This window comes from Lissotriton vulgaris, chromosome 2_1 (genome assembly GCF_964263255.1).
Source record: "Lissotriton vulgaris chromosome 2_1, aLisVul1.2, whole genome shotgun sequence".
In the NCBI taxonomy this organism is placed as follows: Eukaryota; Metazoa; Chordata; class Amphibia; order Caudata; family Salamandridae; genus Lissotriton; species Lissotriton vulgaris.
This window is the reverse complement of record NC_141687.1, coordinates 637,359,899-637,385,244: the sequence shown is the minus strand read 5'-3', so window position 1 is coordinate 637,385,244 and position 25,346 is coordinate 637,359,899. Positions and strand designations below refer to the sequence as shown.

At 47.5% G+C, this 25,346-nt stretch overlaps 1 pseudogene; it reads right to left on the bottom strand.

The window, feature by feature from the left end:
* Positions 1–24,521: 24,521 nt before the first annotated feature.
* Positions 24,522–25,105, bottom strand: LOC147730916 (exosome complex component CSL4 pseudogene; annotated as a pseudogene).
* Positions 25,106–25,346: the final 241 nt, after the last annotated feature.

Below are 25,346 nucleotides of genomic sequence, written 5' to 3'. Positions count from 1 at the left end.
CCTGTTCCTCAACCTGCACCCGTTCTTCCAACTGTTCCTGCTCCTCTGCCTGTTGCTATCCCTACTGCCCCACCGCTTCCACATACTCCTGCTCCCGCTGCTGCTCCTGCTCTGTTAACTCCTGCTGTTGCTTCTGTCTCTACTCGTTCGCTTGTTAGTCCTGTGTCCTATACATCTCCCTCTACTCGTAGTCGTACTTCTCCTCTTGCGGCTAGCTTCTTTCATTCTCTCGGACCTGTTCTTGGGTCTGCTGGTTCAGATGGTCCTCAGAGACGTAGTCAGCTTCCTGGTAACAGGGAACGCGCTTCGCTATATAATATGGCGATGGGTTGGATGACACATCCTCTTAGAAATCCACCACGTGTCGTACTCGATACGTTTTGTCAATTCAATATGCCAACCCAAAGATTCGTGTTCGAAGAAATGTGTAAGGTCCTTCGCGATCAGATATCAGCCAATGCACCTGACGAGGTGCTGACCGCTTTGTCTGATCTACAGCTTCAGTTCTCGACTGGACTGATAGTGGATACCAACGTTCGACGTGCTGTTGAGCGGTTGCTATCTTTCCGTCCCACTCCTATACCTCAAGCCTTGTTTGTTGAAGATGTTGTAAGACAGCCAGATGAGTCTGGTCAGTTTCCTATGCGAGAAGTTCCACCAGTGTGGATGCCAGGTAATCCTGGGGCAAACCCCCCGATCTTGCCGTTCTTTCAGAGGGTATGGATACATCTCCCATGGAAACGCTCAGAAGTGTTGCAGGTGAAGCAATCTTTGCCTGACCCTCGCAAAAATCCTGCAGGGTATTATAAGGAATTATCGCAGCTTGTGGACGCTACGGTAATGAATCTTGCCGATATTGACATGCTCTTTGGTAATGTTGTACCGCAACCGGTGTGGGCTAAGATTCGTCAGGAGAATCACGCAAACGAATTAGGTGGTGATTGGGCTGCCATTACAGCAGCGGATGGTCGACAAATTGGTGGTGCTAAACCCGAGCAGTTGATTGCTGCTCTTCCTCAGAGAATAATCACGTTAATGAAAACTCTTATGCCAGCTATGAGGGTGAATTGGGACAAATTGTCAGCTTGTAGACAGAAGAAGGACGAGAGTGTCTCCGACTTATTTACGAGGTTTGAGGAGGCATTCATCGACCACAGTGGTCAGGATATGAGCACTGAGGGTGGTCAACGGTTGTTTGTGGATAAATTTGTTTCAAACTTATTGCCCGATTTGAGCAATAAATTGAAAAATTCAGAAAGTGCGTGGGCCGTTTCTACCTCGGCTCAAATATTGGCTACGGCACAGTATTATGAGAATAGAGAGAAAGAAGAGAACGATCGTGCTGATAAAAAGACGAAAGAGCTTAAAACTAAAGTGTTGTTACAGCAGGCGTATCTCCCACGTTCGAATCAGAATGCTTCGCAACAAAATAGATCGCAGCCGCAATCGAACCGATCACAATCTCGTAATGACTCCTCTTCCCAAAGATCTTCGTTAGGGTACAACCAATGTGCCTATTGTAGACAGGAGGGTCATATCAAATTCAATTGTCCTGTTCTAAACAATCGTAATAGCGGTAATTCATCTAGAGGAGGTCGTGGTGGTTCGCAGCAGACATCACGTGGTAGAGGTCGTGGTGCTCAGAATGACCGTTCAGATAACTCATCAAATTCCGATAATTGTTTTGATCAACGTGGATCATCGCAAGGACGATCTGCGCAGTACAATGTAGACGATTATTACGTCGATCAGGGAACTGACGGCAGTAATTACTAGGACAGCCGTAGACAAGGAGAGGGAGTGGTATCAGTTCCGGTTGATCAGAGAGGGCCTTACGTCGCAGTTGCTACATCGGGCGTCGTTGAGCCTTTTCTGATGGACACTGGTGCCGCGAAAAGTTCCATTAAGCATTCGAAACTCCCTGGCGCACCTTTGTCTGGCTTAACGAATGTTTCCGTTGGATTCTCTGGCGCCCCCGTTAGCAATCCAGTTTCGCGCCCTTTGCCCCTTACAATTGGGCCTCGTGAGCTGCAAGCTCCGTTGATTTTGACTACTGGTTGTGGTGAAAATCTTTTGGGCCTGGATTTGCTTAAACGTTTGTATGCAACTCTGTATTGTTCCCCTGCGGGTGTAAAGCTTACGTTGGGAGAGAAGGTTGTCTCTCCTATGTACTTGTCTCTCGATAAGCTTCCACCGGAATTGAGTTCTCTTCCTGCATCTTTGTGGGCAACAGGTCCCAATGACGTGGGCCTGCTTGATATCTCCCCGTATATTGTTCAGTTGAAATCTAATGTGCGGTTGCCAGGTATTCCCCAGTATCGTATCTCTCTTGATGGTGAACGAGCGTTGTTAGCGATCATCTATGATTTGATCGAGAAAGACGTAATTGAAGAAACACGGGGAAACGTGTGCAACAGCCCTGTGCTGCCCATTCTAAAGCGTACTGATCCTTCGAAACCGCCTGTTTATCGTTTTGTTATCGATTTACGGGAGGTGAATAAAATTGTGATTCCTCAGTTCCCCGTTGTGCCTGACATCACGGCACTACTGACTCTGATTCCAGCTTCTGCATCTTGGTTTTCGGTGATTGATTTGAAGAATGCGTTCTTCAGCATTCCTATTGCAGAAGAGAGCAGAGACCTCTTCGGTTTCTCTCTTGGTGGACGCAGCTTCCGGTTCAAACGCGCTCCTCAGGGCTACTGTGAGAGTCCATCGATTTACAGTCAAGCCTTGAAGGGTCAACTGGATGCGTTTTCATTGCCGGTTGGTGCGGCCTTAATCCAATATGTCGACGACTTATTGGTAGCTGCAGATACTCAGGACATTTGCAAAATTGCTACGGTGTCGCTGCTGCAACATCTCTGCGAGTTAAATCACAAGGTGTCACCTTCTAAACTCCAATATTGTTGTCAAGAAGTAACCTATCTAGGTCACTTATTGTCAAAGGAGGGAAGGCGGTTGACCCCAGAGAGAATTGCAGCAATTGCGCGAATGGCTGTGCCAACAACCCAAAGAGATGTGCGTGCCTTTCTAGGTATCACGTCGTATTGCAGGCAATGGATTCCAAATTTTTCATTGCTAGCGAAACCATTGGTAGCTCTCACGTGCAAGGATGTTTCAACTCCTTTACCATGGACGGAAGAATGTCAGAAAAGTTTTTCTGAATTACGTGACTCATTGTGTTCGGCTCCTGTGTTAGGTACTCCTGACTACAGTAAGCCGTTTACATTATATGTTCACGAGAGGGAAGGTTGTGCGTTGAGTGTCTTAACGCAACCTTTTGGTGGTAAGCAATGTCCATGTGCATATTTTTCCTCGACCTTGGACCCGGTAGCTAGAGCATTGCCGAGTTGTTTGAGAGCAACAGCGGCAGCTGCGGTGTCCATCCGACAATCAGCAGGACTGGTCATGGATAATATGCTTACGGTGATGGTTCTGCATGCAGTCGACACTCTTTTAAATCGTACGAAAACTCAGCACTTGACGAGTGCAAGGTTGTCTGGGTACGAGCTGACGTTGCTGGCAAGCCACATTCAGATAAAACGTTGCAATGTTTTGAATCCAGCGACTTTGTTACCAATTAGCTCAGAGTCAGATGAAATAACAGAACACAACTGTTATTTGAGGACAGAAGAGGAAACAAAAGGTCGAGTGGACCTTAAAAACACTCCTTTGGAAGACCCAGATGGAACGCTGTATGTGGATGGTTCATGTTTTAAATTACCGAATGGCGATGTGACTACTGCATATGCTGTTGTAACGTTGAATACTGTTGTCGAGGCTGCAAGATTAAATCAGAATTCTGCCCAGGCTGCAGAACTGATTGCTCTTACTAGAGCGTGTGTGTTAGCGAAAGGGAAACGTGTGAATGTGTTTACCGACAGCCAATATGCTTTTGGCGTCGCACATAGCTTTGGACGGTTGTGGAGAGAGAGAGGTTTTCTGACATCGCATGGTACGAAGATTCAGCATGGTCAGCTTGTGAATGATCTTTTGGATGCACTTACGTTGCCTAAGCAGGTAGCGATTGTTAAATGTAGTGCGCATCGTAAGGTGACGGATGATGTTGGTCGTGGTAATGCGTTCGCGGATGCGACTGCTAAGGAGACTGCCCGGAATCTTAGCACCCGAATGTATGTGACGAGTTCGGTTAGGTGGCCTACAGAATCGAGTATGTGTGAAGACACTATCGAGAGTGTGAAAGCAATTCAGAATGAGGCCACCGAGACTGAAAAGACGAAGTGGAAAGAAAGTACGGGAAAGTTGGATGCGAATGGTTGTTGGGTTGATTTGTCGGAACATAAGAGATGGATGTTACCGGATGCATATGTGCTAGCTGTTGTGACAATGGCGCATGGGTTAGCACATATTAGCGTGAAAGGTATCTGTAAGTTGCTGTCTCCTGTGTGGAAGAATGATGGTATCACGAAATGTGCTGAACGATTGGTTAAGAATTGTATGGTATGTATGTTGTACAATCCTGGTAAGGGAACCCCAACTCCTCCTGGTAGTTTTGCTCCCACTTCATGTCCCTTTGAGGTGATCCAACTAGACTTCATCCATATGGAGCGATGCAATAACCTGAAATACGTTTTAGTTGTGGTTTGCGCATTCTCCCGATGGATCGAAGCCTACCCTCTTAAGGACAACACTGCTTTGTCAACTGCGAAAATCCTACTGAAGGAATACTTTCCTCGGTATGGAATGCCTCGGATTGTATGGTCGGATAACGGAAGTGAGTTCGTGGGGAGTGTGATGAAGAGTGTGTGTAAGGGCCTTGGAATTAATCAAAAATTCCACAGCGCCAATCATCCCCAGTCAGCTGGTTTGGTTGAAGGGTACAATGGCACCCTTAAACTGAAGCTAGCAAAGATTCAGGCTACGACTGGTCTCTCGTGGCCTGACGCTTTACCCTTAGCATTACTGTCAACAAGGGCAACCGTACACTCCCGAGTAGGGCTAAGTCCCTATGAAATAGTGTTCGGTCGTCCTGCAAATGTTTGGGGGGTCCCTAGACCGGGTGTGTTCTGTGATCTTGAGTATCCAATGTTGATCGATTATCTTCATGACTTGACTGCTAAACTGAGGTTAATTCACCAACAGGTTTACGAAGCATTGCCGACGCAGACGGAGGGTCCAGGCCACCAGCTCCAGCCCGGAGACTGGGTGGTGACGCGTAATTTTTCGCGCAAGAAGAATTTGGAGCCCAGATTCACTGGACCCTACCAGGTCCTCCTTGCCACGAGAACTGCTGTTCGTCTAGAGGGTCGGAAAAACTGGGTGCACGCCACCCACACGAAAAAAGTCCCTATTCCGTTGCCGGCAGACTCGTGGGTGAGGAGAGGCATTGCATCAACTGAAACCAAAGGACTGCCGGCGTTTGTACCTTTTAGCGACGCACAACCTGTCGGAGAATCCTCAGTGCAGCAGAAAGACACTGTTGAACATTTGTCATCGAAAGACTCAAGACCAGAACATTCAACTGATCAACAGGACGCTGTCTCCTCAACGGATCCTTTGTTTGACGAACAGACACGTCCTGGGAAAACCCGATACTTTTTGCGATCCAGCACTAAAGACTAATAAAAGATCCTGTTTTGTCCCTTGACAATTGCATTATCCCGTTTTCCACGATCAGTTTGAACACTCGTCTCATTGTAATTATTCTTGTTTATATTCATTGAGTTTCGTTCCTCATATTTTTACTTCCACAGCTAAGAGACACTTTGCATACACATAATTGTGAATAAAGGCCGTAGGGCCGCGCGTGTACTTCCTTCTGGTTAGTAGGTCTTGACGCTAGGTTAAAGACCGTCGGTTCCTGGGAACTCCTAGGGATTGGCTACTGCTACACAGAACGAAGTGCGTCAAGAAACGTTGCGGACGGTCGTAGGGGATGGCATTTTCGAAGCTGATGGACTTGGAAGAAGCTCAGGCGCAAAGGTTCAAGTTGCAACAACTTAGTCGTACCAAATGTTTTATGTTTCAAATTTTCGTATTGCTTTTGACTGTTTCTGCATTATTGGCGGGAGGGGTGTATTACATGATGTCTTGTTTCTTGTCTCCTGTCATACCTACTCCTACTCCTGACCCTAAACTTACCACCGTTACATCTCCCCATTCTTTTCATTTCTTACCCGAACACGAGCAGGCTAGACGTGCAGAATTCCGCAACAATTCCTTTATTCAGCTCCTTCACCAGCATCAGTTAGTGGTTAACACTACTAATTGTTGGGTGTGTGGGTTGATGCCTCATACCACGGATAAGGGAATTCCATATCTGGTGTTACCGTATAGTTCCCAAGGGTCTGCTCGAGCATTTCAAACAATGTTTCGAAGCGCATTAGATTCTCAACCCAATCGAGAGCCACGTTCTCCCTACCTTGGCCCTGGCTCGTACTATAAGCCTTTGTCTATAGCGATAGAAGACTTAGATAGAGATATCTATGAGCCGTCGCTCATTCCAGTGGAAGAGGTGCAAGCTTATAGGGTCCTGAGTAAGGTCGAGTACTGTGCGCTCACGAGTGATAAACAGCTTAAAAGCTTGCCTCCGATATGGGTCGTACCCCACATTGGTAATTTTTGTCTAATGGGTCGTGGCCGAAGATCGAAAGCCCGACTTGGAGAGAGTGCTTGCACTGAAAATTACATGCTGCCGATGATCTCGTCCCCTGCGTTTCTGGCTGCCAAGGGTACCTACTTTGTCTGTCATGATCGTGCGTATGCATGGTTGCCCTCTGACTTCATGGGCTCATGTTTTATCGCAAACTTGTTGCCTCCGACGTTCACTGTAGATGCAGATTATCACAAGACTAGAGTTGTGAGAGGCGTAATTAGCGAAGAGGATACTGCCGGTCAAGAGGCAGGAGACTTTTTCAAGGGTTTCCTGCCGTTTTGGGGACCTATGGTTAATAGTAGGAACCTGAGACAGTTGACTCGATTGGTAGAATCGACAGCTAATATTACTGCCAGTGCCCTTGGTAATATCACCACAGAACTTCAGGCGGATAGACTTATGACGTTACAAAACCGTATGGTTTTAGACGTGATCCTAGCAGATCGAGGTGGGGTATGTAAGGTGATCCATTCGAGCTGCTGTATTTTCATTCCTGATAACGCTCCGACTGTTTATCAAGCCATCTCAAAGTTGCATAAGATCTCTGAATCCATACACGTGGATGTAGGGGATTGGACGCTACTTGGGTGGTTTTGGGGCCTGATGTCGACTTGGGGTTGGAAGATTCTGATGATCATCGGAGTCGTTGTGGCGTTCCTGTTCACGTGTTGCCTTTGTGTGCAGTGCGGTCCTGCCTTATGTGGCCTCTGCGCTACAACGTGTATGAGACAGCCGCCTGTTACCAATGGAACTCGGTTGGACAGAGCTATGCTACAGCAACATCTAGATGGTCTAATGAATATCGAGTATGATTCCGGCTAGTGCTTGCCTACATGAGGGCAAAAGGAGCGTCTGAGGTTCCGTGACAATTGTAAGTGGTGTTTTCGACTCGCACGAATATGGTCGAGTCTGGTATCTACGAACCGCAAATGACGAGTTTAGTAAGTGTGCGCAGTTTTGCTGTGCTAACTTAAACCGTTCGTTTGTTACGTGGGTTTTTCATCTGTACCCACGGGTTCCATCTTAGATACGGCATCCATTTTGTCTCTTGCCCTCAAGTAGCCAGCGAACGGACGTTGTCCGCTTCGCGACCCTGGGGCTCCCAAGATATTTGTGGAAGACACATGTCCTTTGTAAGTGTCTTTATGATGAGGGGGATGATACTGTAAGGCAGATGGCCCCGCTCGAGGCTCATCTCGCCGTGCCGGTATATTGTCTCAGCCGTGCATCTCATTAGGCACGTCCCTTTGATGCCTGTAGCTCGTGTTCCCCGATACCTCCCCTTTTACACCCTTTCCAATCTCCCCACTGTTTCCATCTTCCTCCACACCTGTTCTTGTTCCTTCTACGATCTGTTTTACTGCTGATTGGAATGTACTAATGGTGGGAGGATGGGTTTTTACAGTTGGGAACTGCCAAATGTTTCCGCACTCATGTTCCGGACCTTGTATGTATCAAAGTAACCAAAGCGACCCCTCTCGGGGATAATTGTGGGAACCGGGTTGTAAACCTTTGTCTGCTATGCAAACCTATGGGAGAATCGTGTATAAAAGGAGCGACCCACAGAACCAATTTGAAGCAGTCTCCCCGAACTACACTCGTTGTACTTCCGTGATTTCTGTGTTTCCCTGCAGCAAATAAACCTTGAATCTTTGACGCCGAAGGAAGTGTCCCGTGTCTCTGTGATTCGTACGCCGGAGCAGGTTACCCACGAAGGTTTCAGGTGTTGTCCCCTGGCACCGCTGGGTCTTAGAAAACCCAGTCCTTCATGGGCCCATGGCATTGTCCTTCTTCACGTGCACTACCAATCGCGTTCTGACTCTTTGCACGCGAGCCATCTTGGAATGGATTGCGACGTTTAGATTACGGCCGTATTAGTCCTTTGCCGCTGTTTAGTAGCTGGCAGCACCAGTTTCTGTTTTCGCGCCGTTTTAGGGTTTTTAATAAGGGCGCTTCTATTCCGGCGATCATCCCTTTTGCTGTGGAGGACGGAACGCCACACCACTATCGTCGGAACAGCACCATCTTGCTGCCCACTAATTATTAATTCCGTTAAGGTAAGAGTCACCGAGCGACTGTAAACAGAGTTGCAAGCGCTAGTGCATGTAATCGCCGCTATTTACAATCAGTTACACTGCATCCAGCTCAGATGTAACTTTGTTTCACTAACCTAGGGTATCTATATTATTTACCTTTGCAGCTATGAAATTACTGTTGGAATTAGACGTCCTCGCCTGCTGATGTATATCAGACATCACGCATTTTTGAGTTACCTATACTGATTTAAAAAGGTACTGGAACGTTCAGAATATTATTCACTCTCTATCCGTTTCTCTAAGTGTAATTAATATGCCATCTCTTTAACTATCCTACTAGTGTTATTTATTTTTTGACGTGTCATCTTTTTTGTAGTTCTATCTACAACTACTGATACTTGTGGTGACGTCTTAAAAATAAATATCTCGCTGCTCCACATATATTCTGTACATGGTATCAACGTCAACCAATTAAATAACACAGCAAGAATATTGTATACTTCATCAGGTAAATATACGAATATAGTGAACATATAGGGTAAAGTAGAATAATAGGCTATTTGGAAGTCTCCATTATGATCTCTTTAGATCTCCATTGCCGTATTTCTTCCATTCTTTTCAATGATGTACCTCAGCGATTTAGGGGTATCTATCCTTTTTCTCGTAACATGATCGATTGCTGATCAGATTGATACAGCTCCCTTACCATTGATTTTGCTTTATGTGGTGGTCCGATACGTTGTAGATATCTGTTGACATATGACTGATCTATATATTAGGATAGGCTTTATGTACTTTTAATATGTCTATCTATCATACCTTCATCCTCTGCATGGATCACTTAGACCATTTTTATACCTTTGTTTTCTCCCATACTACTCGGCCTTTAAAAACAATAACAATCTTTGGGTCTCACTTACCATTCTTTCCGAGAAACTATACCATCATGTCTTGTTATCTGTGTGGCCCATTGTGTTCAAAGAGAAAATAGTATGTTTAAAACATTTTGACACACTATTGTGTTTCTTTACTGATCAGGAAACAAGCCTTTATCGAGTGATAATTTGTTTATCCATATATGAAGATATCTTCTGCTTTGATGTACTGCAATGAAATACAGCTTTTTAATGTAAGTTTAAACCTATGTACTATTACATGCCCTATCCGGATGTACTTCTCATTGTTATGTCTTAATTTAGTGTGTTGTTTTAAACAACTCACATCAATGCAGTTAATATTGCACACTGAATGGACATTGGATATATTGTATATTATTAGTTTAAGTACTGCACAATTGTTGGAAAATACTTGTCTACCATATGACATCGAGTGAACAAATTAGTAGACCAGACCGGTTGGGTATTGAGGACTTTCGAGTCTGACCTATGTATTGTTAGCCTCTCTTCATACCATCTGTATTTTAGTAAAACATTACCATAAATTTTTATGGAACCTTATATGTTCATAATGTATAAATTCGGATGTCTGACACCTGTTTTTCTTGTAAATATATGTCCAGAGTATCACCTGTGACTCCTGAGGAAGGCGTTTTCTGCCGAAACGGCCGTCGAGTTTTTATGTTTTTCCAGCACTTTAGGCACCAACTATAACTTTGAATGTATTTTTAACTGAACTCTGTATTATTTATATGTAATGTACTTTTTTATAACATTTGTATTTGTTGATGTTTGCTTTATGATATATGTTTACTCTCATCATACAGTCTGACTTTTGCTCAGTTTCTATATGATTTTTACTATGCCAATTAAAAACATGTTTTTTATATAATTTTAATTTCGATTGTTCCTTTTACCACTGGTTTTGGTTAATTGTTCACTTATTTAGTAGATGGCCTAGGATACTTTACTCACATACGTTGTTACCCTGCCCTAGGAGTCTGTATACTACTGCTACCCAGGGGGTCCTTGTTTATCTCATCTGTCGTCTGACTTTACACCAGGTCCGAGCAGATGTTAATTTCCTGCTGCTAACGCGCCTTATTTTTTTTTTTTGAAAATCTTTATTGATATAAAGTCATCAGTGAGATACATAATACAATCGAAGGATGCACGTAATCATCATACAGGCTGGGTTAACAATATTAAATGGCGTTTGGTGGTCGATAACTGTATGACGTGGGGACCATGTACGCACTTAAATGTTTCATTCGTAATCAGATGTCAAGTATTGTATTCGGCACAGTAAGTATTTCAAATTTTGCTCATGACATTACCCCCTAAGCTGTTCCTGAATATGATTCACGGTTATAAGTAGATGGATTGCATCAAAGTCGAGAAAGTGATTAATGAAAGAACAAGAAACAGAAAATTAACATCGTCATCATCAAGCAATCTGAAGCAGTCGTACACCAGCACTCAAAGCAGTGAGTTGACAGAGTTTGCATAGTCCGGTACCCTAACAATAGCGGGTGCTTAGCCGTTCATGGTACCCAAGGCAGGACATTCCCCCTTTCAATCCTCATCCTCCTCAGAGTCCAGATCCTCGTTCTCCGGGAGAGGATCACAGATGTCTCCCCTGTAGCTGTTCCAAGGGGACCATATTTTATTACACTTTCTAGGGCTCGCCCTAAGTACATACACACCTCGTTCCACTATCATCAACATGTCCATGTTCTTGGCCCACCTTGCCGCCGTAGGCATGTCCTGTGCACCCCACCTCTGTGCAATGTCTCTTTTCGCTACTGTAATGGCCAGGGTGGCCCACAATTGCCCATATCGGTCCAGATCATTGGGGTCCCAAATGTTCAAGAGGCATTTACGGGGTTCAGGCAAGACAGATATGTTAAGTGTCTGAGAAACTGTGCGTAGAACCTGTTTCCAGAACTCCTGTATCAGCGAACATTCCCACAATGTGTGAAACAGGGTCCCTTCCTCCCCACAACCCCTGAGGCAAAATGGGTGAGGAGCTCGATGGATTTTGTGTAATAGTGTCCTCGTGTAGTAGACTCGATGCAGGATTTTAAGTTGTACAAGCCTAAATTTCATTGATATGCCCACTTCCTTCGGCGAAGCCAGTGCATCGTTCCATTCCGTCTCGTCAACCTCCCCTATCTCTCTTACCCACCTATCCTGTAGTGGCAGTGTGGGGTCTTTCAGATTATTGACCAATTTCTTATACGTAAGGGAGGTGGCGCTTTGTGGCATAAACTCCGTCAGGAGTCTATCCTCCAACGGGGATGATTCAGGAAGATCCGTGCCCCGTGGAATCGCTTTGAGTAGGGCGTGGCTGATTTGAACATATCTGAATGTCTCGGTGTGGCCCAGACCATACTGCTGTTGAAGCTGCTGCAAAGGAATCACTGTGCCCTTGTCCCATAGGTCCCCCACTGTGGAGATCCCTATGTGATCCCACTGTGTGAACCCTTTACATGCTCTGAGATTACCCAATTGTTTGGTGTCCCATAGTGGTGTCAGTTTAGTGAGTTTGCCCTCCCAACCTAGTCGGGTCTGCGCTTTGTGCCATAGTGTCGCCGTGTGGTGTGTTGGGCCAATCATTCGCCTAACTTGGGTTTTGTTATACAGAACCGAAAGCATTCCCTCAGTTCCCAACTGCGACCAGTCGGCCTTGTAGGCCGGATCTTCCCGCGAAGCATGCACCCAGGAGTTGACCACCTTAAGTTGGGCTGCCCAGTAGTATAGTTTGACGTTAGGAAGAGCAATCCCTCCTCCGTACCAACTCCTCACCAATTTGTCATGGGCAATGAGTGCCGGACCATTGCTCCAGAGGAGATTGGAGACTATTGCTGCGATCTGTCTGAAGTAGCGTGGTGCAACCAAGTGTGGTGTATTCTCTAAAACATATAGAAACCTGGGAAGCGCCATCATTTTATATAAGGCTGCCCTGCCCAGTAGGGTCAAGGGGAGAGTCGCCCAGTGCTTGGCATCTGCTTTTAGACGTTCCAGAGGGGGTTTCAAGTTGGTATTATAGAAGTCGGTGGCGTCCCTCGTAATGTGGATACCCAGGTATTTAAAGGAGGACGACGTTAAGGTCAAGGGGCAGGTTTCTCTCAGTACTGGTGCCGGGCCTCGGAGTACATATACCACGGACTTAGTCCAGTTGAGCGTGTAGCCTGACGCCGCCCCGTGTGTGTCACAAAGCTGCAATAGTGCTGGGATGCCAGCCTCGGGGTCTACCATATAAATGAGCATGTCGTCTGCATAAAGGGAGACCTTGTCTTCCCACCCCTCCGTCCATGTGATCCCCCGAAACAGTGGTGTCCTTCTGAGTAGAATTGCTAGGGGTTCTAGTACCAGAGCAAAGAGCAACGGGGATAAAGGGCATCCCTGCCTCGTCCCTCTCTTTAGTGGGAAGGGTGCTGAGATGTGTCCATTGACCACCACCTGGGCGACCGGTTGTGTATATAACAGGCGTATCCACGCCTGAAATTTAGGCCCGAAGCCCATTCTGGTGAGCACCGCGAACAGGTACTCCCATTCCACTAAGTCAAAAGCCATAGTGGCGTCAAGGGAGAGGATTGCTGCAGGCTCAGTGAGAAGGTGTGTGCGCGCCAGTACCCCATGAACTCGTCTCAAGTTCAGAGCTGTGCTCCGGTGTGGCATAAAGCCTGATTGGTCGGGGTGGATTAACGAGTGGAGGTGGTGCGTCAGCCGGCTGGCAATGATCTTTGCAAGGATTTTAGCCTCCACATTGAGAAGGGAAATGGGACGGTATGAGGCGCAGGCAGTCGGTGGCTTACCCGGTTTGGGGATCGCCACAATCGTGGCAGTGCGCTGGTCGAGTGGCAGGATCGCCTTCTCAAGGCTTTCATTATACATGTTCAGCAGCGGTGCACTCAGTGAGGGCGCCAGCGCCTTGTACCATTCCACCGGTAGGCCATTAGGGCCCAGCGCTTTACCCGACTGCAGGCTCTGGATTGCCGCCTGAATGTCCTCTTCCGTGAGGTCAGCCTCCAGGTCCTGTTGTGTCTCGGGTGTGAGTGTAGGAATGTCAATGCTATCCAAGGAGCGCCACGCAGTTTGTGCGGTGTCTTCACAGTCTGGGGTGTAAATGCGTTGAAAATGGCTAGCTAAGGTTTGCACTATGTGTTCCGGGTGTTTCTGCAGGACCCCATCGTGCGTGTACAGCATCTGTATGCCCTTATTGCTGCCTCCCCTCTTGTCTAGCCACGCCAGCATTTTCCCGGCTTTATCTCCCACATCATACACCCTGTGTAGTGTGTTTTCATGCTGTGCACGGACTACCGTTTTGAGGTGTTCATGATATTGTTGTTGGCGGAGCTGCAGCAGGTGCGACTTTTCCGGTGTGGGGTCGGACATGTGGGCTAGATTTGCGTTGTGTAGTGCGAGTTCCAATTTGGTGAGCTCCCGTCTCGAATCCTGTTTGTGACCTGTGATGGCTGCTATTGCCTCCCCCCGTAGAACAGTTTTGTAGGCCTCCCAGAGGATAGAAGGTGAGGAGACGGTTCCCTCGTTTTCAACAAAGTACCGAGCAGTGGCCTGCTTGAGCTTTTTTCGTACTGTAGGGATTTTTAAGTAGTTGGGGTACAGTGGGTAGGTTCTCGCGTTCTTTTTCCCCCTGGTGGTAAGTGATAGGGAGATTGGTGAGTGGTCAGAAACTCCTCTTGGCAGGATTTCGATTTTGTCAACTAATCCCAAACCCAGCCCCTGGAACAGGAAATAATCAATTCGTGAAAGGCTTTTGTGAACCGCAGAGTAGTATGTGAAATGTGAGGAGGCTGGGTGGAGGTGTCGCCAGACATCCGTAAGGCCCATTGCTTCTACAAAGTTGGGAAGTACATTCGTGGCACCCGAGCGGGTGCGTACAGGCAGGGAGTCCAGCGACGGGTGCATTATGGCATTGAAATCCCCCCCTATTATCGTGTCCCCCTCCGGGAGGTCCAGGAGAAATTTGCCCAGGGCCGGCAGTGCTGTTAAGTGAAGTGCTGGGGGGATGTAAGCGGAGACCACGTTTAGTGCCCGACCCTCCCATTGCCCATGTAGTGCCGCGAAGCGACCCTGATCATCAACTTTGTGTCCCCCCACAATAAAGGAAGATGCTTTTCTCAAGAGTATCCCAGTGCCCCTGGAGCCCGATGTAAACTCTGAGTGTGCCGCCATTACATATCCCCGTCTGTTGAGTGCTTTACATGTGGTCCCTGCAAGGTGCGTTTCTTGAAGTAAAACCAGGTCCGGTTTCTGACGTTTAATTACCTGCAAAACGAGACCTCTCTTGATTTTATCCCCCAATCCCCGCACGTTCCAAGTCAAGATCTGGAATGGGGGCACCTCAGTTACCGCTGCTGCCCCTTCATTGGGCCCCGATCGCACCCTTCTGGTCATTGGGTCTAAAAGGTAGGGCAGCAGACCGACGTACGTCGTCCCCCGCCCAAAGGTGGTGCCTCGCGCCCTTGTACCGGCAATATGCTATCTGCAAAAGTGTGGTGTACTTTAATGTAGACATGATGACAAAACAGAACCATGTTAACAATGAAACAAACCCCCCCCCCACCCTGCTCCCCTGCTCCACGGACCATTCCCCGCCCGCTTCCCCAACTTGGCAGAGTGCTTTACCTCCCTCCCAACTATGGTACTTGCTTGTGGGGTCGGTGAGACTCCCATAGGCATCGGCTAGTGCCCACCTTACTCAGCTTAGCCGCCCAGAAGTCCAGTGTTACACATATCAGTTCCCAGTTACAGTTCACCTCTAGATCGATGCCGGTTGTCCGGAGTCGAGGGGGTCTCTTTCCAGATCAGAGTCCAGTCCAGAGGCCGTTGATTGCTGTGAAGGTCTAGCCTGTTGGTTAGTTGCTTGGCCATCGTTGTGTGGATTTGTCCGTTCTCTGTGCGGTCGTTGTCGCTGCCCCGCTTGCCTCCATCCGTCGAGCCACTCTCGCGCCACTTCGGGCGTGTCGAAGAACCATGTCTTTCCCTCGGCCACAACGCGTAGTTTGGCGGGGAATAACATGGAATATTGCAGGCCCCTGTCCCGCAGTGTTTTCTTGACCTCCGTGAAGGTTTTTCTACGCCTGGCTACCTCCGCCGTGTAGTCCGGGAAGAAGGCCAAAGTGGAGTTTTGAATCCTGATCGGCGGGGAGACCCTCGCCGCCTGCAAAATGGCGTCTCTGTCCCTAAAGTTAAATAGGCGAGCCAGCACAGGTCGAGGAGTCGCACCCAGCTTGGGCGCCCCTCCCGGGACACGATGCGCTCTTTCGACAGAAAAAAAGTTGGACAGACCTTTAGGTTGCAGAGTGTTTTTTATGAGGTCCTCTACGTAGAGATCCATGGCCCCCTTCCCTTCTGATTCCGGCAGGCCAAGAATACGCACGTTATTCCGGCGGGAACGCCCTTCCTGGTCGTCAAGCCTGTCGCGTAAAAGTCTTGTAATTTTTTCCACACGCTCCATCGCCACTTGTAGGTCCGAAGTGTCTTGGATGAGTGATTTCGTCACCACTTCCACCTGCGCCACCCTCTCGGTGATTTTTGAAAAGTCTGCTCTGAGTAGGGTGACTTCAGAGGAGATGGAGCCTACCGTCGTTTTAACCTCCGCAAGAGTTCTCATGATGTCCTCCAGCGTCACTTTTTTGTTACCCTCCGCGTCAGGGGGTGTCCCTGCGGAGTGACGGCCGCCCGTTTGCGAGTGTCCTTGTTGGCTGTAGGCAAACTTGTCCAATTTCGCTTGTGTTGCCGAGCTCCTGGTGCCTTTGCCGCCATGGTGTTAGGTTGTAATCCCCAAGATGGCGGCGGAGCCGAGTCGTCCCGGGGTGGATGCCAGGCGTCCGCTGTTGTGTGTGGGTTTGCAGGCAAGTGAGTGTGCCTGGGTCGTCCTGACAAGAATGGCGCTGTCCGGGTCTGAAGTCCTGGGGCGCCCGATTCTGGTCACAGGCGCTCCAGGCGGACAGGGTCCCTCTCTAGAATGGCGCTGGTCCGGGCTCCAAGCCGCCGATCGCCTCCTGGAAGTGCATTCAGGTTCTTTCCCCACCTCCTTGGGTGACCGGAGTGGTTGCTGGTTGGGCTGTTGCGTGCAAGCGCTGGTCGGGTTAGTCCCTCCAAGTCTTGTGCTGGCCGACCGGTGGGGCCAGGCGTCGATCCCGCGCCACGCCCAGGCGAGTCACACCGCTGCCGGCGGGGTCGGACAGTATAGGTCGGGGATCGTACCCTGCTGTAGGCCTCTCCACGCACTCGATGGAAAGTGGTGTTCTCGACCACCGATTTTTATCAGGATTGGACCTAGAGGTGCAGTTTCGGTTCCTGAGTCGGTGCCGCCGCTTCGGGTAGGCTTTGTGACGGATCAGGGTGTCGGATTTTTCAGAAGGCCGTTATGCCTCGGGGAGCTCCCAATTCACGCTGCCGCCATGCTCGGCCGCTAGCCACGCCCCCCCCTAACGCGCCTTATTGCCTGTTTTGGGATCTTATCGCTAATCTGGCTGGTCATTGAGAATGTTGTAGAGTGGTGTTGTTGCGGATTTTTGCACGGGAACGCCTACTCTGCATCTCATTAGTGATAGTTGCCAGGGTCATCTGAGGCAATGTTTTTGCTGCTGTTATCGCCGGTAAAATGGTGATATCGGCTGTTAGCACTAGCTTGTGAATGGGGCGATGAAATTATCCCCACTGTGGCTGCGATGAAGTGCTGTTAACACTGCGATAAATCTTTGAGAATATGCCCCTGTGTGTTTTGGTGCAGACAAAACTTAAGAGTCGACATGCCACACATACCTGTGTATACAGTTATGGTAGTGGGATGCACACCTTTGTTTTAATGTGTTATCCGTACTTATACAATAGTTATCCAAGAATCCGTGTGCATCGGTAGGGTGCCATGCCCAACCGTCACCCAGGTTACAGAACATCATTAAATGGGGCATCATCTTGCCCCAAACCGATCGCACAGTTGAGTTGGGCCTCTGTGGCAAACAGTTCATATTCTACTCCATGATTTTCTCCATTTTAAACCATGTACTCCATCCTTTTTTTCATTTTTCATCCACATTGAACCTTGATCCACACACGGGATATTTTGCCATTTTCCAAGTTTCTTGTGTTGAAGCTGTGCCCATCCGGACCTCTAGCTAAAGCACGACAAATGCAGATGTTCGTTCAAAGCAGTGTTTATTTAAAATTTAAAAATGCATTTCGGGCTACAAGCGCCATTCGTCAGGGGACACTGAAAATAAACAATAACACACATGACCGTTACCATTCTGACTATTACCAAACATTTTACATCCTCCAACAATGCCCAACTCACAGAATTTATCTAAAATAACCACACTCTGGACACCTCCAATCTTGCTTCAGGAGCAACCACAGCATCATGACTTCATTCCCCGCTGCAACTGATGACATCCACACTCTCCTAGCCAAGGCAAAACCACAGCCCTCATCATCCTAGACCTCTCTGCAGCCTTAGACAACATCTCCCACCACATCCTCTGCACAAGACTTCATGATGCCGGCATTCAGGGCAAAGCTTTAGAGTGGATCTGCTCCTTACTTACCGGCTGATCCCAGAGTGTCAGGCTCCCACCATTCTCCTGAGAATCTATGGATATCCGCTGCGGTATTCCCCGGGGCTCCTGCGTGAGCCCCACCCTAGTCAAAATCTTCATGGCCCCGCTTGCATCCCTTGTCAGAAACCACGGACCCAACATCCTCTCCTAGGCCGACGACATCCAACTGATTCTCACCCTCACTGACGAACCTACAGCCACTAAAAGCAACTTTCACAACTGATGAAGGCAGTAGCCATCTGGATGAAGGAGAGCTGCCTCAAACTCAACTCAGACACAACCAAAGCCCTCATCCTGGGTACCATTTCCTCTGCATGGGGCAACTCCTGGTGGGCAGCAGCGCTTGGAATCCCCCCCCCCACACCCACTGACCATGCATACAACCTAGGCATCATTCTCGACTCCTCGCTCTCAATGAGCAGCCAAATCAACACTTTATCATCATCCTGCTTCTACACGCTCTGCCTTCTGTGGAAGATCTTCAAGTGGATCCCCACTGAGACCAGGGAAATGGTCAACCACGAGCTCTTCAGCAGCAAGGCTGACTAGGGCAATGCACTTCACAATGGCACCTCCCAAAAATTCCAATAAAAATTGCAGAGCATTCAGAATGCCTCCACCAGATTTATCTGGGACCACATCTCCGGTCACCTGAGAGGCCTCTACTGGCTCCAGATCAACAAAAGAATCACCTTCAAGCTCTTCACACACACATACAAATCCCTCCATAACAACAGACCAGAATACCTCAACCACCGCCTCTCCTTCTACACACCCAACAAACAACTCTGCTGCATCTAACTTGCCCGGCCACTATCCCACGGATCAGCAAGACCTCGGCTGGAAGAAGATTCTACTCCTACCTCGCTGCGAAGGCCTGGAACTCCCTGCTTCTTCATCTCTTGCAATTACCGTCACAGCCTCAATTCAGGAAGGACCTCAAGACCTGGCTTGTCGACTGAACTGCAGAACGCCGCCCCCACCCCCATCGCCTTAAGACCCTCATGGGTGAGTCGCTGAGCTATAAAAGAACCCTGATTGATTGATTGATTACCTTACTGTGGTATAGTATATAGAGAGCCAGCCTCCTACATATAAAAAAGTATGCTATTAAAAAAATTACTTACAAATGTGATCAAATATTGTGTGGTAAAGAACGCGTGGTGAAAGTAAAAACCTATACCATGTTCTTACCTGTGTGGTACGTGCCTATAGGCATATAAGGAGGGATTTTCTGTGGTCAACGTTTGAATTTGAGTAGTTAGAGCATTTGCTACACACATAGGATTGAAGAACCGGGTTTTAGAACCCAGCGGCACCAGGGAAAACGCCCGAAGTCTTCGAGTTCTCCTGTCTTGGCAAACAGAGACACGGGACACTTCTGGGTGACGTCAAAGACCAAGTTTATTGGCTGCAACCAGGAACAGAGGTCTACGAAGCACAACACGGGTGGTTCGTCAGAGACTGCACAATTTATTAGAGCGAAACATCGTCTTTTATGCCAAAAACCACATTCCTGACTAGCATCAATTACTTACAAACTAACCAATCAAGTTGTGACATTTCAAACATATCGCATAACGACAAACCCACTTTCCGTTGTCCAGCCCACCAGAAATGAAAAGGCAAAATCCAACATTCCTGCTCGGACAGGCCGGACAAACCCATAGTAAAAGGACCTCAACCCAAAGCATAAATAGGCCATAAAAGAAGGAACCAGAAACAGATGAGAAGTTAGATAGAAGGGTGTGTGCGTGTACCATAAACTCAGCAATGTCCTGCTCTTTGATCTCTATCTGACCAGCTGCCTAACAAGGAACTGGCTCAACAAGGTTAGCTTCGGACAAGGGAGTCAGGTCACACAAAAGTCAGCTAAAGGTGTACGTGTCCCAAAGACTCGTTCGGCCGCAGTCATCGGCCTATGTGAGGGCAACCACAAAATGGCTGCCGTACACAAAATGGAACCCAAAGGTTCGAACGAAATCCCTGAATACACAGTGTATCCATCAGTCGATCATGACGAAAACACTCGTACATGCCGCACTCGTCATTTGCGGTCCGCTGATACCAAAATCATCTCGGCACGGCGACCTTTATTAAACGGGTTCAGAATCACGGAACCTCAGACCCTCCATTTGCCCTTACATAGGCAATAAACCCAAACTCACGCCAGTCTGAATCCAGGTCTATATTCATCAAATCATCAAGATGTTGCTGTAGCATCATCCTATTACTTAGCAACTCTCTCTGGACAGGCTTCCTTGCACATGAAGTAGCACAAAGGCCACATATAGCAGGAGCACACTGTACACAGAGACAGAACAGGAAAAGGATAGCTAAGATCATCCCAATGACCATCAGAATCTTCCATCCCCACGTGGATAACAATCCCCAAAACCATCCCATCAACGACCAATCTCCTTCGTCCACATGTACAGACTCGGAGATCTTATGTAGCTTGGAAATGGCTTGGAAAACTGTCGGAGCGTTGTCTGGAATAAAAACGCAGCAGCTCGATTGAATCAATTTACATACCCCTCCTCTATCTGCAAGTATGACATCTAACGCAACTCTGTTCTGAAGAGTCATAAGATGATCCGATTGGAGCTCAGCAGTCAAGTTACTAAGGGCACCGGCAGTTTCGACTATGGTGGACTCAACCACTCTCGTCAACTGTCGAATGTTCCTGCTGTTAGCCATAGGTCCCCAAAACCCTTCAAAAAATCTCCCAATTCTTGTCCTGCAGTATCTTCCTTACTGAAGACACCTCTAGCAACTCTCGTCTTGTGGTAATCTGCCGCAGCTGTATACGTAGGAGGCAACAGGTACGAGACAAAACATGTGCCCGAGAAATCAGGGCGCAACCATGTGTATGCTCTATCGTGACAGATGAAATAGGTACCCTTAGCTGCTAGAAACGATGGGGAAGACTGGGACGCAAAAACATACGTCTCAGTGCAGACACTGTTCCCTAACTGAGCTCTCGGATTCTTGCCATTACCTTGCAGACAATAATGCCCCTGATGGGGCACTATCCAAATCGGAGAGGATCTTTTCGCTCGCTGGTTAACACTCAGACTAACTCCATATCCACTCACGTTCCATCCAATATATGCTTGTGTCTCATCTCTCGGGATAGTCTCATAGGAACTAATTTCTCTAATCATGTCGACTATACCCTTGACTAGAGCACTAGTCTTTGGACTATCTTTCACAGAACGTAGGGGGTAGACTTCACGAGCATAGATGAACATGCCCACACAGAACCATTATAGCTAAAAGGCAGAACCAGGGAAGGAATACCTTTATCAGTAGTATGAGGCATAAGACCACACACCCAACAATTAGTCGTGTTCACTAGTAGCTGGTGTTGGTGCAGAAGCTGAACAAAGGAATTATTGGCGAATTCCAGTCTTCTAACAGATTCATGTTCGGGCAGAGGGTGAAAAGAAAGCGAAGAAACAGTAGGAGGAGGCATAGGTTGTGTAGTGGGTACAAACGTCACTTGAAAAGAGAATGTCACATATCCTATTAAAAACATCATTAAGCTAAACAACATAAACAAACATAATATAAAAAAAAGTTTTCTGCTCATTCAGTACATATTTTGCTCTTAAAGCTCATTCTTTCAACAGGTCTCTCCATCTCGAAAAACTCCATCCTCTAACCATGCTGTTCGCGGCGGTAGGGTGTTCCGTGCTAAGGAATGCGTCTGTCAGTCCATGGAACGCCCAAAGACCAACCAGAACCGTCGACCTAGTGTCTTCGGCTTGCACTCCAAAGTCTTTGCACCGCGACCTTACAGCTGAACCCGGATGGCGGTTCGAAAAACAAAAATCGGTCAAAACAGTTTCTCAGAGGAGAGCTTAACCTTAAAAAATAGCAAAGAAAGAATTAATTTTTTTATTAGTCCCACGACTCTTGGTCGCAAATTATAACGCTCTTTGCCAGGCAATGTCTGTTCTCAAAACAAAAGCTCAGGTTCAGAAGTATCCAAACGATTCGACGGAGGCACAGCTTCTTGTAGAAGATCGTCGCTTTCTCGTTCAGTGTTCGTTCCAATCAAACGTGCATCGCTAAAGGGCAGAAAACGAGGCCCGGTTTCAGTCTCAGAGTCAGGAATACCTTTCTGGACCCACCGGTCGTACGGCAGAGGCAAAGGGGCCCTCTTACAATGTACGCCGTGGATCCACTTCTTTTTACTGCGCACTCGCACTGCTGATCGTGTGGATAACAACACCAAGTAAGGTCCAATCCAGCGGGGCTGATCGTTCTTGGTCTGCTGGAAGTTTTTCACGAAGATCCAAGTGCCAGGTTCGATAGCATGTCCTGGATCTTCAGATGCTTGTGGCAGTGTATAATGAACCTGTTGGTGCAAAACACGCAATTTAGCCATCAAGTCATACAGGTAATCAAGCAACACAGGGTGCTCTATCTCACTGAAGTTGGTCGGCCGCGGCACTCCCCATATATTCGCTGGGCGACCAAAAACTACTTCATACGGACTAAGTCCCATTCGTGAATGCACAGTCATTCTTGTGGACAGAAGTGCTAACGGCAAGGCATCAGGCCATTGTAGACCGTAGCTCGCCTGAATCTTGGCTAGTTTTAGCTTAAGGGTGCCATTATAGCATTCAACCAAGCCAGCTGATTGGGGGTGATTTGCAGCATGGAATTTTTGGCGTATTCCTAAACCATCACACACTCTCTTCATCACTTGACCCACAAATTCACTCCCATTGTCACTCCAGACCATTCTCGGCAATCTATACCTAGAGAAAAATTTCTTAATAAGGGCTTTTGCTGTGGACAAGGAAGTATTGTCTTTCAAAGGGTATGCTTCCACCCATCTCGAAAAAGAGCAAACAACCACGAGCACGTACTTTAAGTTGTTGCACCTCTCCATGTGGATGAAATCTAGCTGCAAAGCCTCAAACGGATACGTCAGAGGTGCAAAATGACCAGCTGGAGTTGGAGTTTCCTTACCAGGATTGTACATCAGACAAACAATACAATTCTTAACCAAATTCTCTGCACACTTAGGAATCCCAACATTCTGCCATACTGGAGCTAACAACTTACAAATCCCTTTCACACTGATATGAGCCATTCCATGAGCCATCGTAACCGCTGGAAGCACATACACATCGGGTAACAACCATCGCTGATGCTCTGACAACTCAATCCAACAACCATTTGAATCCGATTTACCCTTACTTTCTCTCCATTCATTCAACTCTTTCTATGTAGCTTCAGCTTGGATGGACTTCACCCTCTCTATCGTATCTTCACACATACTTCTATCCGGAACCCATCTCGCCGGACCCGCAACATACATTCGACTCATCACATCTCTCGCCGTTTCTTTCGCGACTTCGTCTGCAAACGCATTACCACGACCAACATCATCAGTAACTTTCTTATGCACACTGCATTTCACGATCGCAACTTGCAACGGCAAAGTAAGAGATTCAAGAAGTTCATTCACCAACTGACCATGTTGAATCTTACTTCCATGCGAAGTCAGGAACCCACTCTCTTTCCACAAACGTCCAAAACTATGAGCCACACCAAACACGTACTGGCTATCAGTGTAAGCCAGAGTTCTTCAAACTGTGGGGCGCGCCCCCCCAGGGGGGCTCGACACCATCCCAGGGGGGGCGCGCCTCAACCCTAAAATCCTACCTTTGTTGTCCTCTGCAGCGCAAGTCTTCACCCATTTCAAATGGGAATTTCTTTCATTAGCGAACTCCTGGTGACAAAGGGTTGGAGGGGTGAGGGAGGGGAAATCATTGGGCACGATGCGCCCATGCTTTTGTCAGCTAAGTGCTAACAGTTCACCCTCCCAGGAGGGGGTTAATTGGTAGCGCTGAAATGCTTCAGCTGCAGTGGGAGGCAGGACGTCTCCTCAGCTAAAACCGAAAGTAAAGGAATAGACAGTCCTGTTCCTTTGCGTTCGATTTCAGAGCAGAGGAGACTCCTTGCCTCCCACTGCAGCTTAGAAAGTACTTTTATTTGTCTTCAAATACAAACATTACACTTTAGTTGCATTAAGAAAGCCTGCAAAAATAAACGGCAATACTCATTTTGTGCCGAATCGGGCCCTATCAAACCATTTTCCGAGCAGTATAACCACTTTAGGCACTGAGGAGCAAAAGAATTTTGAGAAACAATTTTTAGTTAGACATGAATCTGCTCATATGCAATCCCTTCCGTCAACCAATGTACCTTTTGCCATGGACACCACATTGAGCAGCAAGACTGTAAATGTCATAGAATAACAGATTTTATTTATGCCAGGAGAGCTGCCAACAGTGCGGAGTGTGCAGGACAGCTCCAAGAGGCGCGGGAAACAACACTTCTTAGAAATGTAAGTTGACTACGTCTGTTGAAACTCTGGCTGCACCAGGGCCACTTTCCTGAACTCCTTCATGTGCGTCTGCGGGCACTGCATCTCACACCAGCTGATAGGCACCATCTGTACTCCTGCTTCACTATGGGCAACCACCACGCCCAGCTCGTTCTCAGCGGTTGTAAACAGATAGTTGGACTGTGCATCACCAAGAGAAATAACTTGCCAGGACGATGTCACCAGGTCGGAAACTCTTGTACACTACAACCTTGTTTTTTTCAGTGGCTCGAATGTCTTCCTTTCGTATTGTTCCTCTGAATGTATTCGTCAATCAGTGGATGCAATGTAGAGGATCTGAACTTTGGCAAGGCGGGAATTAATTCTGCACACCTTACAAGTGACAGTTGCACCCACATCAGGTAGGAGCTGGGACTGCGCATCTCTCACCACGGAAACCGTAGGCAACATTCCATTATCACTTTTCTTCATCACATACCCTGATAGGGAGGCATAAATATATACCCATGCCTGCTGTATGTCCCACTACCAGGGTAAAAGTCTTCAAGACTGCACAACCATTCTCCGGGTATACAGTACCGTGCTGGAGCCATGACCACTAACTGCTCTGCTGGTCCCAAACACTCTAGCGCAGCGACGCATGCTCTAACGAGCGTGAACCCACTGCAGCTGAAATAACTGTTCCATAGCTGCCAAGGTTTAAGATTGCAATGTGTGACACTTTTATCATTTCAGTGTAATTATGAATTACATTTCAACCACTGAGCGACACTTTTCTCGCAAGCAAAATCAAGCTGACGAGGGAAATGTATATAAACATTAGAAATGACACAC